The 19779-nt window shown below is 35.0% G+C and overlaps 1 protein-coding gene and 1 non-coding gene across 2 annotated transcripts in view; both read right to left on the bottom strand.

Annotated features, from left to right (window-relative positions):
• Positions 1 to 19779, bottom strand: part of LOC112127422 — a 215031-nt gene that overhangs the window by 158021 nt on the left and 37231 nt on the right. The gene's annotated exons all lie outside the window — the stretch shown is intronic.
• On the bottom strand, positions 3094 to 3166 carry Trnad-auc. The gene has a single exon. It is a non-coding gene; the product is annotated as a tRNA-Asp (tRNA).

Here is a 19779-nt window from a genome sequence, read left to right as displayed (position 1 = left end):
TTTATTTTTGTAACATGAAAAATGAAATATGTCAAAATAAAGGGTGTAAAAAGAACAAAAATGATCATATTTTGATTTATATTGGCCTTTTCTAACACAACAGATAGATCATACCTTTCATCCATTATAATATGAACAAAGAAGAGATGCCTAAATCAAAACATGTGAACTCACTTCATCATGGCAAACCTATCCAGGAGCAATGAAAACAACCCTACTAATTACCATAGAAATACTGCTAAATTTACCTCCAATGGTAAATAATGTATGCAAGGAGAAGCGAGAAAAAGCTCATTTAGCTCCACAAACAATCAAACTGGATGGAAAGTAAACTGAATACGCGAAAAAGCTAACACAACTTACAAAAATAACCACTGAACGAATTAAATTCACCAATGACATTGGCATGTCATCATTCAATGAATGATCCGTAATTATCACAGGTTCATAACATCACAGACCACAGGAGGAAAAGTTGTATTTAATAAGGTAATTTTTCGTTTTTCTTTGACCAGAGTTTTTTAAGTGCTTAGCAAATAGCAAAACATTTCATGGTCCCGGATATCAGCGAAATCAGTTAAAACATCGGAGCGGACTTATCAAGTTACTGTTTCATTTTCCTTTTTTAAAATTTGTATTGGGACTATAGATACCCTATAATACAACATTTTATCGTTTTCCCATTAATTTTGAAGAGAAAGAAATATTTAAATGGAAAGTATTAAAAATTCTATCCATATCGAGGTATTTAATAATTTGCTTTACGCTATGTCGATGTGCTGTATGGGGAATAAATAAAATTTCAATACTCACAAAGCCTAGTTTGACGGAGCAATCTTTTATTAAGTTAATCTCCTATTGACAAGGGCCCTGGAAAAAAATAAAGCCAATAAGTGACAAAAAATAAGCTAAAAGTATGGTAATAAAACTTCTTAGAAATAAAATACCATATTTCATACATAAAATCCGTTTTCCTTCATTTGTATATAAAATTTTTATGTATACAATTACGAAAATAAAACGAGATATAAATTTGTTATTGAGATAATAAAATGAGGAAACTACGAAGCTTGTATGGTTACTATGAAAATGTCTCTTTGTTTCCCGAAATTAATTAAATTAGTAAATTTAAAACTTAACTTTTACTTATTGCTGAACTTAACACAAATATAAATAAATTTAGAAAGAAAGCAAACAATAATGGTGATGGCCGGATCGTCCGGCTATTGCAAATAGCATGTCTGAACATTGGTTCTCTTGGACCGAAAGGGATGGATCCTGTTAACCCGGCTGAGGATAGGCTACACCCGACTGTCACATGGATTCCTGCTTTTGGATCAAAACCCGGGTACTTTGTGGTGAAAAGTTGCTCAGTTTGTCAGACTTGGTCGAGTAGTTCTTGGTCGACATAAAACTAGCTCTTGGGCAGTGAAGAGAGTGGGTTGTTCGGTCCTCCATTCCGATTTTTAAGGAAATAAATATTATACAGAGGGTGTCCTTTTTAGGTGGCCCGACTAAATTTCTCTTCAACCAGTGATTTTATCAAAAAACCAAAAAATTCATGTTTAATATTTTTAATTTGTTTATATATAAATATTTATCTTTCAACGAGGAAATGTTGGAAGGGTTTTTAGATTTTTCACAGAATAAAATTAGAGATTTACTCCGGACTTTTTAAGCCGTATCGCTTTCTTGTTGTCCAGGGACTTCGGGACTCTGATTATGACAGGCGTCTAACGTTCCATGCAAAAATGTCGATTTGGGAGGCTGAAGAAAACTAAATGCGTGTTTGAAAAACAATGACAGAATGTAAAGAATAAAGACAATTATGTTTACTTTAGTGCAGAAGCAAATTATTGGAATTAATAACGAAACAAACGAAATGCGTTTTTTTCAAACTTTTTGCCATAACTTTGTCGTTTTCGACCCAATTAAAATCCGATTGCACCATTGTTTTCAGCGAAAACAATCCTTTAAAATGTTGTGTCAGGTCGTATTTGATATTTTGGCCTGAGGTCCACTGTATAATTTTTCTCCGCAAAAAGGTAAAAAATTGAACCTAAACTAAAAAATATTAAACACGTATTTTTTTTATAGCGTCATTGGTTCAAGTGAAATTCAGCCGGCCATATAAAAAAGAAACCCTGTATATTATATACATTTATTATGTATCTCTACAGTGTGTATGTGCGTATTTATTTGTTTTTTGCTGTGTGAATGAAATGAGGGGGAAGATGGAATATTGAGTACCCCATCGGCCTATATGACTACATTGTCAGTAGCTCGCCATAAAAAATGTATATTAAACTATTTAAAACTATTTAAATAATTAATCCAATTAAAAAGACATGTTGATTTTGTCGTGAAAAGTGAATGAAAAGGGTGTATGAAGCAATTTTCTTAAAAGCGTTCCCGCCGGTAAACAAGACTTGTTATCTGACTCCTTTCGCCAGAAAGTCATGATTTTATAATTTAAAAGTGAAATGATAAAATATTCATTGTATGAATATTTAGCGTGGATAACAACAAAAGGAAATTATCTTGGGATCTCGTTAAATTTCAATGCGGAAACCTCTTAAATCAGTCCTGGATACATTTTCCATCGTCGGGAAACTAATAAATTTATAAAGGTAAATATTGAAGTGAATTGTTGTCTATCATCCTGCACGATGCTTATCCTCTCTTGTTTTGTCTGTCAGGCGTGTTTTGGCGTTTCGTCATCTTTATACGTAGTTTTTTGTCAGTCGTTTTCTTTTCAAACGCGTACAAAAAGTGAAAGGTACGTTATCTTTGTTCTCTCCTCGGTCTTGATGGATTAAGTCTGGGCTTTTGTTTCTAGGTTATTGTATTCGTCAGTTCTTTTCTTTTTTATGTTTCATAGTGTTTAATGGATTGATTCCTGTGTATATATCTGATTAATTTGCCTGTATGTCTTTTTCCCCAGTCTGTAATTCTTTTACGACATGAATCACTTCTAATCAAATGAAATACTTAGTATTAATTTAAATCATTCAATTCACTAGTTTTCGCGGTCCGTTGATCAAATAATATCTTTCAATTAATTAAAGTTTTTAGTTGAGATAAAAAAGTCAATGTCACGAGCGGGATTCGAACCCACGACCTTCGGCTTGATACGCCGCTACTCTACCACCTGAGCTATCGTGACTTCGATCCACTCGGACACCAATTTCCCATCTCATCAAAAATTGCAAAAAGGAGGGCAAATTTTGGTGGGGTTAAGATGGGAAGTTGGTGTCCGAGTGGATCGAAGTCACAATAGCTCAAGTGGTAGAAGAGTATCTAGCCGAAGGTCGTGGGTTCGAATCCCGCTCGTGACATTGATTTTTTTATCTGAACTCAAAACCTTAATTAATTGAAATATATTAATTTAAATCATTAAAAGAAGTAAGGTATAGCAATTTAAAAAAAAATCTTGGTTGTCTTTAATTTCAATTAGTTAATACATTTTATTGTTAATTTTGACCATGGATTACAAACTAAAAACCGCAAAAAGTATGGTGTGGTGGCTTGGACAGGTTAATTTATTATTATGACACGAGTTTTAAACTTGTCTCAGTGGTCGGAGACAATATTTATGTGATGTTTGAAGATATTTAATCCATGTTAATCCAGGAATTGTAATTACAACGAGCTGTTTAAACTTTGAGGAACAATTGTCCCAACATCCCCACCCAAGAACCACTCTCGCTTTCTTTTGAAGCATGTCAACATCACTAGTCTAGAATTCAATGCCGTATCTTGTAATAAAAAGAGCATTGTAGTTTTTGCCTGTAGTTAACTGAAGTTTCCACTATGTTCGACCAGTTTTTTACCGTTTCCGACTTTAAAACAGCAACCAATCAATTTGCACTCCTCTGTACGCAGGGACTCTACCAGCAACCTGCTTAAAATAGACTCGTCCACCGTATCTCAACATTAAAGGAGAACTTGAATTTTCAAGTGGCTTCCCCTAGAGAAATCAGTTCAAACCCCTAAGAATTATCATGATGATCCGGGTTAAAGCCCTTAGGTAAATCTAGGCATGCTCTAAACTGCATAATAAACATCCGTTTGACAAACCATGACAATGATGCGTCCCTTGAGTCCATAGGGTTATCAATTCAAGTTTCTTGAATTCTTCTTTCTCTCTCTTTCCCATGGGGCGCTTGATAAACTTTTTAAATGGAAAATGGGTACAGGTTTTAAACTGATCGATGGTTTAAAGGATATCATTTCTCTAGAGATCAAGTCTACGTACCTGCTATCTCGGTCTGAGAGACTGGACAGAACCTATCCGTTCGTAGATCACTTCAACTCGGAAAAGATAAATTCCCATAAAAATGTTTGAATTGTTCCAGTAATAGATGGTTCAGCTTATGAAACCTCATTGAATTGTAGAGTATTGGTATCTAGGAATCATAATCAGAACCAGTTACCAGCATGTGATGTATACACGGATTGCACCAAATTTCCAATTCCTTAAATGTTCTGTTAATTAAGTTCTCCAACGCGATCTCTGGAAATACATTGCGGTGAAATGGAAAGGAGGACCGGAACGGCTCTGAGAGATAGCGGTATAACTCGCCGGCTCCGCTTTGGGCTCTTCCGGTATTTTGGTTTTCCGGTACGGTCTCGATGTCAAGATGTAATTTACCATTCTACCCGTCTATACCTTTTCTGAACTAATTTGGTGCAACTTACACCCACGTTGGACCGGATTCATGCAATTTCTTGAATATCTATCATAGGCATGGATAGCAGATGGCACTCCGATAGCCTGATGCTGAGAATCGTATACTTTTGTTCGTTTGTCTAATTGTAAAGAAGAACCTTTTGATGGAAACTTTTGCAAATGCGACAACAAAAATGAAACATATAAAGTTCTTCTGTGCTATCAATTATTCAAGATGATCTACATTACCTGACATGCTACTGTCAAATCAATTTTAATCCATTCATTTTTTTTATTGTGCTGTTTTTAATTTTTCTTTTCTTTTCGTGTTAAAGCAACAACCATAAAACAAAATAATTGTCTATTTTCACCACACTTTTTACAACACCGAAAGTACAATAGACTAATATTATGGTTAAAGAACTTCCAGAGGCGACGGTGCCTCAAATGTTAAGGCGTTGACACAGCGTTTATCACGTAATTTAAGATCTCGGGTTCGAAACCAGCGCCCCTGCATTCAAATTCGTCATACATACAAATCGGCATTTTTAAAAACCAGATCATATAACCTCGTAATTGAAATACACTCGTAATTCACTTAAAGAAGAAAAAAAAATAGAAGAGAGATCGCTCGATGTGTCCCATCTTCCCATAGTGGAAGAGGGTAATTTATTTGTTCAATATAGTTGTACCCGGTTTCGTTGAATAAAGACAACATAATTATATGCAATAGAAGCATGTGATTACGTTAAACCTATTCCTTGAATAAATTAGTGTTACCATGGATATGCATGATTTATAGTGGTATATAAATTATCTATCGACTGGTTTGCCATTTATAACAAGACAAGAGGAGGCTACAGATGTATCAACCGATTTTAATTATTCTTTTTATGGCGACACAAGGTCAAAAGATATTAGATACGTGTGTTCTTGCCNATATATATATATGTAAGCATAATTAGTTGAAATATGGTGTTCTGTCTTTGTTGTGCTTTTATTTCAAGGTTACATCAGTCAAATAGCTATTTTATCTAGGCTGAAACATTGTATGCAGGGTCGTTTTAAATAAGTTAAATATATAAAAACATACAAAAACCGAAAGACCTTTAAGTAAAGTACCACCGTTAAAAAAATATTTTTGAAAAAAAAATTGGGGTTAGTTTTAAGCATCGTGTAAAACCATTCGATAAGGTTCTTCATTGCAAAGAAAAAATATACGTTTTTGGTCTGGGTTTGCCGGGGTCTGTTTTTTTTTAATTTCAAATATTAACTTAAAATTTAAAAAAAATTATAACTTGGATTTTATCCAAATTCCAAATGTTGTGACAACCGCTGGACAAGTGGCTTGTTCGTCTTTAAGCCTACGCCAACAAGATTTAGATGCTATGTCATTATAAGGGGAAAAATAAGGATGTAATCAAGAAAAACTTCTCGAAGAATTTTATATCTCCAGTTCTAATTGATTTACGATTTACGAGGCCAAGTTTGTAGGTGTAATGTAGTTTATAAGGATTAATGGTTCTCTAAAGTTTCTTGTGGATCGGTAGAGACGTTTGAAAATTATCATTATTTTTGTGCTTTTCAAAAAAAAAAAAAAAAAAAATCCCATGCTTTGAAGGCGAACATTTTGGGGGGCAAAATTCTTTTTTGATGTTCCCAAAAATTTAAAGAGGTTTTTGTGGGGTACAACAAACGAATATCAATTTTTTAAACATAAATTCACTATTTTCGTGGTCCGCTTGACCAATTGATACAAGACAATTAATTAAGGTTTTTTAGTTGAGATGAAAAAAAGTTAATGGCACGAGAAAAATGAAAAATGGCAAAAGGAGGGAAAACTCATAAGTTGGGGTTGAGATGGGGAGTTGATGTCCGAGTGGATCGAAGTCACGATAGCTCAGGTGGTAGAGCAGCGGCGTATCTAGCCGAAGGTCGTGGGTTCGAATCCCTCTCGTGCCATTAACTTTTTTTCATCTCAACTAAAAAACCTTAATTAATTGTTTTTTAAACATATTTTAACCTCCTTTGCTAAGTCATTTGGTTACTAGGTCAAAGGTGTATTTATTAGCTAGCAGTAGCATGGGCATCGTAGATATTGAAATATAAAATTTATAATTGAGCGACGGCTCTGAGTTACGATCCGGAATTGAAATAGAATTTTTTAACCTTAATTTGGGAATATTGTAAATTAATTTTGATCCCAAGACCGCGACATCCAACGGGTATTTGAGCATTATGAAAATTACCGTATGATAGAACATTTTTTAATTGATTTTGCATTCCTTTACTGAGATATTCTAGGCAGTTCCTAGTCCTAGTCTAGGAAAAGGAGCAAGCTATTTACTATGTGACGGCTAAAGTTAGCTAATATTATAAGTAGAGCCTAGATTTGTATGCAATTACGTGATATTTTTGCTAACAACAGTGATCAGATATTTCCCCGAATCCGTGGTACAATGATTAAAATTTTATTCTGCACATATTTGAAGAATATATCAAAGCTGTAATTGTTTTGATTACTTAGAAAACAAAAAACCTATACAAATGACAACATGAGAGGAAAAAGAAAATTTGATTCTGATTTGTTTCCTTTCTAGGAAAAAAAGTCGTAAACAAACCGACCCAATAGTTCTCTTGAAAAAAATTGGCTCTTTCTTGAGACCCCTATTTTTGGGTTCAATTTGTTGCCTTTCCTGAAAAATTAATTTTTCTGAGTAGTTGGGTTGTAGAAGAAAATCAGTGTCTTTTTGAAACTTAACACTTAGTGATAGTGCTCTTTATAACTATATGTGTTATGTGACTGAAATTTTTCTATTTACATTTAAAAGGAATATGCACTAAACTAAGAAAACTAAGAGAAATGATTATATTCAAAAGAAATTATTGAATTATTAGTGATATCTCTGTCATTAATCGTGCATATTTTAATATTTTTAGATGGCATATTTGAGTATTTTTAATGCATAAAAATCTATGCTGTAACTATAAATATTTGTGTAAAAAATTAATTTCTTGGTGTAGGATTTAGAACGGACTCTCTCCATTTTTGTTGTGATATTTAAAATTATGACAAATGTGTGGTGATTAGTGACCGTTAATCGATAATTATTCAGAAATCGTGAGATGCGGTCTGGTGTGATGTAGGTTTCAGAAAAACATTTTCTTTTCGTTGCGTTTCGATCTTTATTGAGATCATCTCCAGGGTTCAAAGTGTTTGTTTTCTGCGTAAGTGTGCCATTCTTGCGTGTCGTGTTGAGATTGCCCTGGGCCTCCTCGGAGGTCTCGATAGCTCAAGTGGTAGAGTAGCGGCGTATCAAGCCGAAGGTCGTGGGTTCGAATCCCGCTCGTGACACTGACTTTTTTGTCTGAACTAAAAACCTTAATTAATTGAGTTTCGATCTTCAGGGCTCAAAGCTGTTGTCTTTTGTGCAGATGTGTCATTCCTGTTCGTGTGCCACTCTCAACACTATAGACAGGAATGACACATCTACACCGAAGACAAACACTTTGAGACCTGAAGATGATCTCAATAAAGATCGAAACGTTGGCACGATAAAGAAAATATTTTTCTGAAACCTACATCACACCATTTAAAGAAATATTTTTAATCAAACGGTTAGAGATGTGCATGAAATAAAACAGCCTTTTACCTAAAACAGTTAATAATGAAAATATGCATGTATGCAGAGGAAATGAACACAGAATTTTTTTAAAAGGGAATTATGAATAGGAGGAAAAATATTTTTCCGAGAAATAGAGTCCGTCCGAGAGAAAATTATTGTCAGATTGGCCCCCATTGTTTCGTGGCTTTTTCCCAAACAAAGTACAACTGGCGGTGCTCATTTGTAAAAATAATCACTCGTTTACATTTCCAGAGCGTGTAGTACGAAGCGAGGTGGCTGCACATTGTTTTCCGCTGAAACTGTATTTTCTCCTAATTAATAACGCAAAGCATACAACGCTGTGAGTTTTATTTGAACTTCTTTTAGGCTCTATTTAGAAAATGGCGTAAAATTTACCGGGGTAAAGTAACTTTTGCCCGGCCCGACGTGGAAACTTTTCTACCTGTGGCATCGTTAGCCTCATCCATTCGAAAACGAGTCGACTCCATCGGGAGTTGTATATCACATTTGCAGAATCAACTTGGTCCTGACGAGGAGTGGAAATCCAACATTTGCAAACCACTCCACCGACCGTCATTAGTGAAAGATTTGAAAATATGACTGATTTATTTTGCAAAGACTCGGAAGTAGTTTTCAGTAATTTAAATGACAGCTATCACATTCCAATAGATAGTGATTTAATAAATTAAAGCATACAGTTTCCCCATTAAAGATTAATTAACCTATAAACCATGCTATTCAAAGGGGGAAATCACATACACATTAGTAAAGATTAAATACAATCCATTATATTTCGTGGTCTGATTAACCAAATTACTTCTTTCACTCAATTAATCTTTATGTAAGGTATTGATTGAAATGAAAAACTTAGTGCCACGAGCGGGATTCGAACCCATGACCTGCGGCTAAATACGCCGCTGCTCTACCACTTGAGCTATCGCGACTTCGATCCACTCGGACACCAACGCACCATTTCAACCTACCTTTCGAATTTTCCCTCCTTTTTGCCATTTTTCAAATGTCGTGTAATCAGGGTTCGATTCTCGGCGACTTATCAAGTGGCCACGGGGAGCTGTTAGTGAATTTAGATTTCGTTGTACTTATTAAATCCAATATGTTTAGTGGTCCGATTGACCAACTAACTTCCTTTAATTAATTAAACTTTATGTAAGGTATTGGCTCAAATGAAAAAGTTAGTGCCACGAGCGGGATTCGAACCCACGATCTTCGGCTAAATACGCCGCTGCTCTACCACTTTAACTATCGTGACTTCGATCCACTCGATTAAATACAATATGTTTGTTTAATTTTTATGTGTTATGCGCACATCATTTATTCAGAGAACTTTTGATTTTTAAACGTTTTTCTAGGACTTAAAATGATTAAGCAGATAAATGAATGTGACATCGTAAGCATCAATGATTCATTTGACTCTCGGTAAAAACGATTTAACCCTTAGGAATTTATAAGGAACATTGTCAGAAAATATCAACTTGAGCCTAAAATAACGATGCTTGAAACATAGAAATAGTCCCTTGTTTCCCTTTCGGATTGCTTATCGATTCGGCTCAACCGCTTTTCCCACAGAAAGCTATCATAAAGTGAGACTCTTCTGGTCAACTTGTAAACCCTTTTGGTTATGTGATTCAATTTACAAGGCAAACATGTCTCTATGAAATTGACCATTTACCCTTTTCTCCGAATGCTTCCAACTATTATGGTTGTAAACCGTCGGCGCCCAATGGATAAACACACGCACAAAGTAATGATAGTTCACACATATTAATTTCACCGTACAAAACACTACACCAAAAGACCCGACGATTGGATCCCCAAAGACTGATTGGAACAATCAAAAAACACTCAGAACTAACATACTAAAGAAACGGAAAACAACTCCCGCCAACTCTCACGACTATATAACAGATTCGATTTCCCAAAAATCATACAGACCAAACCTCTTCAGATGGCGAAATGCCGAAAAGTGTCTCACAGACCAAAGGAAGGATAGGCAGACCAAAATGGTTGATTAAAGAGTTTTCCAAGATGCAGCTGTAAATTTGTTACTAGTTTTGTTTAAAATGAGCCCTGGTTTGGAGAAAGATCTTTCTGCTGGGACCAATATCACAATAAACAAACATAACTTTGTTATCTCAATAAATTTTGGGTAGGATTTTTTGTACTATAAATTTTTGGGTTTCGGGGTTTTAGCGGAAAAGCAATCATGTAACTATAAGGACATTTAATATTTATGAAATCCGTTATATTTCGTGGTCCGATTGACCAAATTACTTCTTTCAATTAATCTTTATGTAAGGTGTTGGTTGAAATGAAAAAATTAGCGTCACGAGCTGGATTCGAACCCAGCCGAAGGTCGTGGGTTCGAATCCCGCTTTTTTTTTTTTTTTTTTTGGCGTTATGAACTGCATATTAGCCATGTGACAAATTCGTATATGTGTGTTCAAATTTGGGGGGTTATTGGGAAAAAAGGGCCAGGGGCAACGGTGGGAATCGAACCCACGACCGCGGCGTGAGAGTCTCTCATGCTAACCACTCGGCTACCGCGGTCCCCGAATTCCGGTCGTGTCGTTAACTTTAATATTCAATGAAGGTTTTGGTTGAGATAAAAAAGTCAGTGTCACGAGCGGGTTTCGAACCCACGACCTTTGGCAAAATACGCCGCTGCTCTACCACTTGAACTATCGAGACGTCGATCCACTCGGACACTAACTTCCCATCCCAACCCCACCTTTTTTTGAATTTCCCATCTTTTTGCCATTTTTCAGGTTTTACCTCAACCAAAACTTTAATTAAATAGTAATTAATTGAAAAAAATTTATTTGGTCATGCGGACCACGAAACGTAATAAAAGTTAACTTTAATATTTTATTATGTTTTTTTATTATTTACCAAATATTGGTTGTAGCTCCAAGTTCTGTAGTGTAAACCAAACAAAAAATTTAAAAAAAAAGCGAAGAAACTCGAAAATGTCCTAAACTACCTTAAAGGTTTCCCTTTTCAAGGTTTGGAAATAAAGAAAGGAAGAAATAAATAATTCCTCAATCGTTCTTTTAGGTCGCAGTAGGGAGACTTTGGTCACCAGTGACCCCAAAGAAAAGAAAAAAAACCCATAAAATTACAATCGGGGAACGTTTTTCCTTACCAGTGGAAAGTTATATCATATCAAACTTTTAGAAATTTCGTTTCATACAAATTTAGGTGCTGAATGAAGTGAAACATAAAATTGTATTATTAACCATTTTTTATATATTATTTGAAGTGTAGGTTTTTGAACAGCATGGTCTTTGAGAGAATTCTACTCATTCAGAACTTTTGCGACCCCTTGATATGAGCTGTGTTGTTATATTAATTCGGTTGGCCATAACAATACACAACGTTATTTCTTTTGCATTTTTATGTTATATGTATGTTAAAGTATGCTTTTTACATGCTATGATAAAGACACTTTAGAAAAGCAGTGATCAACCATTCCACGAATGTTTCCTTTTATTGAATGTTGATGAATTGGTAGTAAACTCTAACCAACAATCAATTGGAACGTTTCTTTGTCAACTTTGGGCTCAAAACTTAAAACCAGTTCCTTCTTACAACACTCCATGCTATACATGATTATGTGCTGTGTCTATGTTAACTAGGAATCGAACTTGCTAACCTAAGCCTCAAGTAAATCGGAAAGAATATAAATTTTACCTAAGTGCATGTGCCAAATTGTGCAGACATATTTGAATTCTGTGCTCAACTAAAACAACTTTTTGAAACGATCACGGAATTTAATTTTTTTTAAAATGGCTCCCAAATTTAACGAAATTTACTTCTTTTCTTCATATTGTACAAAAACGAATGATATAGAAAAATGAAATAAACTTATAGACACGATTTATGTTCAAATATCAGTTGCCATTTTATTTTTATGTTTTAACAAGTTATTTCTATTTAAAAACCATGAAGGGGGTTGGGGTATTCTAAACGTTTCCCTTCGTTTGAGAAGTGTTCAAAAAATAAAGGTATTAATACATATTCCATCCATAAACAACCAGGAAATTTTCAACAAATCACCAATTGGCAGTTTTAATTGTTTGTGTAGTATTTTATTTTTTACAATTAATTTATAAGATTAAGGTATGCATTTCCCTAATCAGTGGTTCATTAGTTGAGTTATGTGAATTACATCGGGACTCAAACATTTCACCCCACATTTACATAACAATATCCGACTCTTTTAGTTATGTTTGCCTTTTGAGCCAAAGTTGAATTTATGGTGACATATACTTGGTGTTATGGGAGTATTCAATTGTCAAAAGTTTAAAAGGTTCCTAAAACAAGACATTTTATGTTATTTAGAAAAAAGATTATAGGACTAGACAATAGGTACTACCATAATTGTTTAATTCTATCACATTGGCTTAAATGAAAAAGTTAGCGTCACGAGCGGGATTCGAACCCACACGTAACTTTTTCATTTCAGCCAATACCTTACATAAGGATTAATTAATTGAAAGAAGTTATTGGGTCAATCGGACTACGAAATATAATAGAATTAAACAATTATGGTAGTTCCTATTGTCTAGTCTTATAATCTATTATAGTTGGTCAATAAATTCGAAAGGTGGGTTGAGATGGGAAGTTGGCGTCCGAGTGGATCTAGTTAGATCTATTAGATTAGATCTATAATCTAATTGATAGCTCAAGTGGTAGAGTAGCGGCGTATTTAGCCGAAGGTCGTGGGTTCGAATCCCGCTCATGATGCTAACTTTTTCATTTCACCCAAAACCTAACATAAAGATTAATTAATTGAAATAATTTTCTAAATTTAACTAGAACTATGCCTTTTGCATTTAATATTTTCAACTATTGCACAAATATTGAATACAATTTTTAAAGGGATGTTCGGTTGAGCCGGTCTTTTACGACGTACTTGAGTCCCTCAAAAATGGTTGTAAAAACGTTGGTAACTATGGACTTTCAAATCCCCAATTTTTGAAAATAAGTTCGACAAATACTCGCGGCCTTTCGCTGAATGTTAGAAATACATAAACACATTAAAAAATGCAAAGATTTGTTTCAAAATCGTTGAAAAAACGCGAGTCACCTATCAATAGAAAGGTAGCACAAATAACGCCTACTCGTAGGTAGGACGATGTCATTGTTTATAAGGTCGAAAACTACTTCGAGTAAAAGTAAGAAAGCTGCCCACCAGAAAAAAAAAAAAAAAACAGTAATAATATAAAACCTAACTCTCAGATAGGTTAAATATGGTAGAGAAGGACACACAGGTAGGCTCTCTCTCTCTCACTCTCTCTCTCCCTCTATCTCTCTTTCTTTCTCCATTTCTCCCTCTCCCTCTCTCTCTCTCTCTCTTGCTCCCTCCCTCTCTCTCTCTCTCTCTCTCTCTCTCGCTTCTCTCCTCTCTCTCTCCTCTCTCTCTCATTCTCTCTCTCTTTTTCCCTCTTTCTCCCTCTTTCTCTCTCTCTCTCTTTCTCCCTCTCCCTCTCGCTTTCTCTCTCGCTCTCGCTTTCTCTCTCTCTCTCTCTCTCTCTCTCTCGCTTTCTCTCTCTCTTTCTCTTTCTTTTTCTCTCTCTCTCTCTCTCTCGCTTTCTCTCTCCCTCTCTCTCTCTCTCTCTCTCTCTCTCTCTCTCTCAGCAGGCAGGATTTGATGAAAACCATTGGTATCAGTACCGGCCACTGCCCTCTTATCTATCATCTTAACAAGATGGGCAAAGCAGAGGCAGAAACGTGCCGACTTCTGTCAGGAGGTACAGATAGAACGACTCAGGTCGTGAGAAGAAAGGACTGTTTACTTCCGGACTAACCCCACCCAAAAAAAAAAAAAAAATCACCTTTATGTAAATAGAAGCTCATATTTTACCTACCTACCTAAAGTATAAAGGTATAATTATAATGTTGATACATTCGCTAATTATACGCTATGTAATGTTAGGGTTGGTGGAAATAACAATAATTTAAGTTTGAAAGCTATATTTTCTAATTATTCAGAAATCGTGAGATGCGGTCTGGTGTGATGTAGGGTTCAGAAAAACATTTTCTTTATCGTGGCAACGTTTCGATCTTTATTGAGATCATCTTCTGGGCTTTTTTGAATATAAAAAAATATATATTTTGCATTGTATATATTCACTTTTTTCCACAGCCTACATGTATTTGTTAAATGTAAACAATGTTTGTACATCCCAGGCCCTGAAGATGATGTCAATAAAGATCAAAACGTTGGCACGACAAAGAAAATGTTTTCCTGGAACCTACATCACATCAGACCGCATCTCACGATTTCTGAATAATTATCGATTAACGGTCACTAATCACCACACATTGCTATATTTTCTCTTTTCTTTCCATTCTTGCCTCTTTTGCACGGCATTATCATACGACTTATATCTCCGATTGTTTTTATCTCTTGGTTTACGAATGTCAACCTTAGTCCGGTTTAATTAAATTTGAATTTGTGAACCTCCACGAGGCCGCGAAAAGGAACTAGCAGCTTGAGGAGTTGTGGTAAACCAGGTGGAACCAGGAATGGTTCCCGATACGGCTCCCTAGACACTCGCTGAACGGTGGAAGGTGGCGAAATTTAGAAAAAAGAGACATATGTAATGGTACAAAAATAAAAAAAATTCAACGTACGATCGACTTTTTAATTAGAAAACTCATCGTTCAATTTTATAGTCCGTATGTTCATTTTAATTTGTTTAATTTTTTTTATCAAATCCAGTAGTAGTTAGTGAGATCTTTGTTCTTTTTTTCAGTTTTTCAAATTATCCTTCTAAGTATGCTGCATAACTGATTGCCAGATACGTGGACCGCACGCATAGAAGTTTGTTGGGAGATACAACTGTAAAAACAATTTTACAATACGAGCTAAACTGAAATAATTTCAAGATGTATCCGAAGGCGTTCATCCTCATTATTGTAAACGGCCTGATTTTATTTTTGAGTATTGTGATTATCGGTTGTGGCATTAAACACCTTTGCACCTCTGGGGGGGTTGACCCATTTTTGAACAAAACACTATACAATATCAGCATCCTTGGCATATGTGTTGGTCTAGTGCTTCTTGCGATCTCTTTGTTCGGCATGTACGGAGCCGCGAAAAGAAATAATTTTTTCCTGACAATATACATATACATGATGAATATTATGATCTTTCTTCAAATCACTCTATGCATCGTGGCTTTCATCATGATAAAAGTTGTAACCTCCGATATGGAAAAGAAGCTAGGAGAAAAATTTAGTTCCTACAACAGCTTTAAAAAAGAAATTGATTATTTGCAAGAAACGTTTTATTGCTGCAGCGTGTACGGAGCGAAATTGTGGAAAATAGAAAGCCTCCCACCATCTTGCTGCGGACTAAAAGAAGGCATGTGTATTATCGAAAAAGCCTTCAAGATATCGTGCTACGACAAGATAAAGAAAAAGGTAAACTCGGAATTCTTGTCAATAGCCTGTGTCTGTCTTGGCATCATTTTCTGCGAAATATACTGTATGTTGATGGCTACCTGCATAAAGAAAAAGCACTAATTGTCACATAATAAAAGACGTTAAACTTATTATACGCTTCTTAGTATTATTTGCCGATATTAGAAACATTTGAAACAATTGTTTTATTATATCAAACCCCAGCTGAAGCTGTTGGTCTACGCAGATGACCTCGTATTGCTTGATGATGGAAACCGTAAGTACCCTGCCATGTTCCCAGAATATTTTGTTGTGTTCTCTTAGTATACTATAACATTACAAACTGTACGATAAATTCTCAAGATCCTAGCTCTTTATTAATGTCTTGTTTATGCCCAAAAGGATTGAGGTCCATGTATCGTGCCATTGGTTCATTTTTAGCTAGTGACTTGTGTCTCGTTACCTGAAATTCCTACATGACCTGGAACCTACTGAACTGTTAAAGTATTTATGCATCCGAGATTTTTATAATATTAAGGCATTTTCAGATTAATTTTGAGTAAATCTCGTGTTATCTGATAATTTAAATGTTGCACCCTCTATTGTTGCTTTATGTGCACATGCCCAGGGGTAATCCTACGTAACGTACATGTTCGACATGTGTTAGTGAAATACATCTCATTGTGAAGTTAATATATTGACTCTTCGTTGCATTTATTTAGTAAAAGTTACGAATCATCCTCGTATATTTATTCTCGATGATTTTTGTTGTTCAGACGCATTTCAGCATTTTGCCATCTTCAGTTTTGGGCGATTTCTGTGAAGTTTTAGTTACGAGGTCGTAGATGTGTGGGCTGAGTAGGTGTGAGTATTTTTTATCGTTGTGTTTGATGGATTAAGTCGTGGTCTTTTTGATTGTTCTAGTCGGCAGTTTTGAATCTCCTAATTATTTCAAAAATTGCGTACCACCGTTATCAGAACTAAATATCTAGATTTACAGTGTAAATTGAAGAACTCTCGGTTACATTCATTTCAGTTTAATCAGTCAGTATTTCTTATTAAACAATTTTTAAATAAGCCTTGGAAAAAGAGATGAAATCTCAAAAACGAGCGTAATAAGTTCGGTGTCTCGCCCTCCAGACCAAGCTACGGCGATCCGGCCCGGTGACGCTGTGCGAGCAGTAAAGAACGCTGTGGGAAAGCGTTGGCAGCGTCAGTGGGCCGGGTCGTCCGAGAAGCTCCTGCGAGTTAAGGGCACGACTGAACGATGGCCTCATGAGAATCTGAAACGAAATGAAAGGATCGTGTTAACTCGGTTGAGAATTGGCCATACCCGTCTGACACACGGACATCTGCTTCTGGGTCAAAACCCGCGCAGGTGTCCCGCTTGTAGAGAAAGGTTNGGTCTGGTGTGATGTAGGTTTCAGAAAAACATTTTCTTTTTAGTGTCAACGTTTCGATCTTTATTGAGATCATCTTCAGGGCTCAAAGTGTTTGTCTTCGGTGAAATTGCCATTCTTGCGTGTCGGGTTGAGAGGCACACGAATGTTTTTCTGAAACCTACATCTCACCAGCCCGCATCCCACGATCTCTGAATAATTAATGCTAAAAATGTGATATGCTTGTTTCCCTTATTTTCTTTTGTGAAAGTCAAACTTTTCTTCCATTAGATTTATCTTCCAGCATTAAAATTACATTGTTATTTTATTTTTTCTTCATTGAAATTGTTCTGTTGTTAAAACTCTTGTTGAGAAAAATTGCAAACTCTTAAATATTACAGTACAAAACATACTGCCTTTCTTAAACGTGTTATCTAAAATAAATAATACCCAAGTTTTTGTTAACAACATGATGCTCTTTCTTCATTAATTATTAAGGTTATTATGCTGACATTCTTATTATCTCAGGTTTTACCATTTTATACCTTTGGCAAGAAAAAAAACAATAAATTAGTGAAAAACCAATGTAATTTTTTTTAAGAGAGCCAGCAGTCTTGTAAACCTTGACATGGAAATTTTCTTTGCTGTTATCAATGTTTGATTAATGTTTGCCCTCTTTTTGAATTTAATCCCAAAACCCTGTAGTTTTGTCAGAGAAGTTTTGAAAATTTCGCCAGGCAAACATTTCTATCAGTCTCGCATCATTAAACTACTAGCAGATTGTTGGAGATAACTTGACAATTTACAAAAAAAAAAAAAAATGATATTGACAATGAATATTTTGGGGAAAATATTCCGACTCGTTAACAATCAAAAAAATTGGAAGAAGCCCGTTAAAACATGTTAGACTTTAGGGTATTTTTTATGAAGAAATTAAAATACAATTTTAACAATTACAATAATAATTGTATTTTTTTTACTATTACCATTATTTTAATAAAAGGAAAAATTTAAAAATAAAAGGCACTGTAAGGGAAACAGAATTTATTCACTCCAATTATTTCTTTTTTTTTTGTAATTATATTTACACTCTTCCTTCTTTTAAAATGAATCTTCAAACTTAAATCTTTACAAAAAAAATAAAATCATTCTTGAAACAATATAAAAAAACTTAAAATATAATTAAGAAGTATTTAAACTATTGTTAAAAATAAATGAATTCATAATATTTATGTATGCGCAATCCTCAAGGAATAAAATTAAGGAAATATGGAATAGGAAAAAACTCACACGATTAATGCCGTTTTCCTGATGTTTTCCATAAGATGATTCTTCACAAGCCAAGTTGAATTAGCTACGTTCGAGGTGGTTTGTTCGCAGTCTTTCGATGGAATGCCTCCTGTCCACCGCCTTTTAGCCTTTCTGCACTTTTGTCTCCCACGAGTTCCAAAGTCCATCACCTCCTTCACGTTCATATCAATTTGTTTGTTACAAACATAAAGATTGGTAAATGCGAACAACACATCATCTAATTTGTCTGTTAAATTGAGGCATTAAATTTCCATTTCTAGTCAATTGATTGTTGTATTAAATAAAAATTCATCGAATCGCAAAGATTTCTCAAAATTATAACATGGGTATATTCAACGAAGAACCCGTTCGTCGGTTACTCAGTGAGTAGGAAGAAACTGACAACCGCATTTTCTCTAAATAAGAAGCATCCGGTGAAAGGAGATGAGCAAGAAAATTGCAGTAAAAACAGACAATAAACTCCTCCTTGAAAGACAAATCAAGTCTGTTGAACTGAACTAAGAAAATAGTAAAACTAGACTGAGCCTCAAAGCTACAGTCCTTGGGGGATACCAAACCCCCGCATACTAGTTCCTCATTAACATCAATCATTATTCCTCCACCTACAATTCTGTAAGAAAAGTAATTGCAACATCGGAAGACATGAGGTTAGGGCGTCAGACACTATGCTTGTAGACGTGGGGTTCGATTCCGACCATCGCCCCTGGAATACCTGACCCCTCCCCTCGAGCGACCCCCTGATAGAAAAACTAAAGTGGAAAAAGTATACGTTATACTGAAGGGCATAACGTGTGGTGTTATTGAAGAGGGTTCAGAACTACTTTAAAACATTTTCCTCCTTATTCCCGAATAAAAAAGGCCATGCGACAATTCAAACCCACAATCATGGCAAATATATATATATTTTTTAAAATTATTTTATTTAACTCTTGTGTACATACACATTATGTTTTGCTAATAAATACTGATATACAGCACACTCAAAAAGTGTGATTAACATGGCATTTGAGGGTGGGTCCTGCCCTATGGCAGTCTACACAATAATTCACTGGAGTATAATAATTTGAGATAAATAAATATCTCATAAATAAATAAATTAACCTACTTTTTTGTTTTTATCTATAATAATATAACGTCAGGCGCACGTTTACACTAGTATTGGGTTGTCCGGAAAATAATGCAGGATTTTGGTATTAAACAAAAAAAAAGAAACTAGTTACTTTAAAGCAATGTTCTTTAATCAAAATAATTTCCCATACTCTCAATACATTTCTCCCAACGTGTTGGTAACTTATTAATTCCGTCTGAGTAGAATTCAGAATTTTTAGAATTGATAAAGTCAATAAATGCATTTTCCAGT

Source organism: Cimex lectularius, unplaced genomic scaffold, assembly GCF_000648675.2.
Source record: "Cimex lectularius strain Harlan isolate CLEC.00 unplaced genomic scaffold, Clec_2.1 scaffold254, whole genome shotgun sequence".
Classification (NCBI taxonomy): domain Eukaryota; kingdom Metazoa; phylum Arthropoda; class Insecta; order Hemiptera; family Cimicidae; genus Cimex; species Cimex lectularius.
The sequence above is the reverse complement of the archived record's forward strand: the minus strand, read 5'-3'. Positions and strand labels throughout refer to the sequence as shown.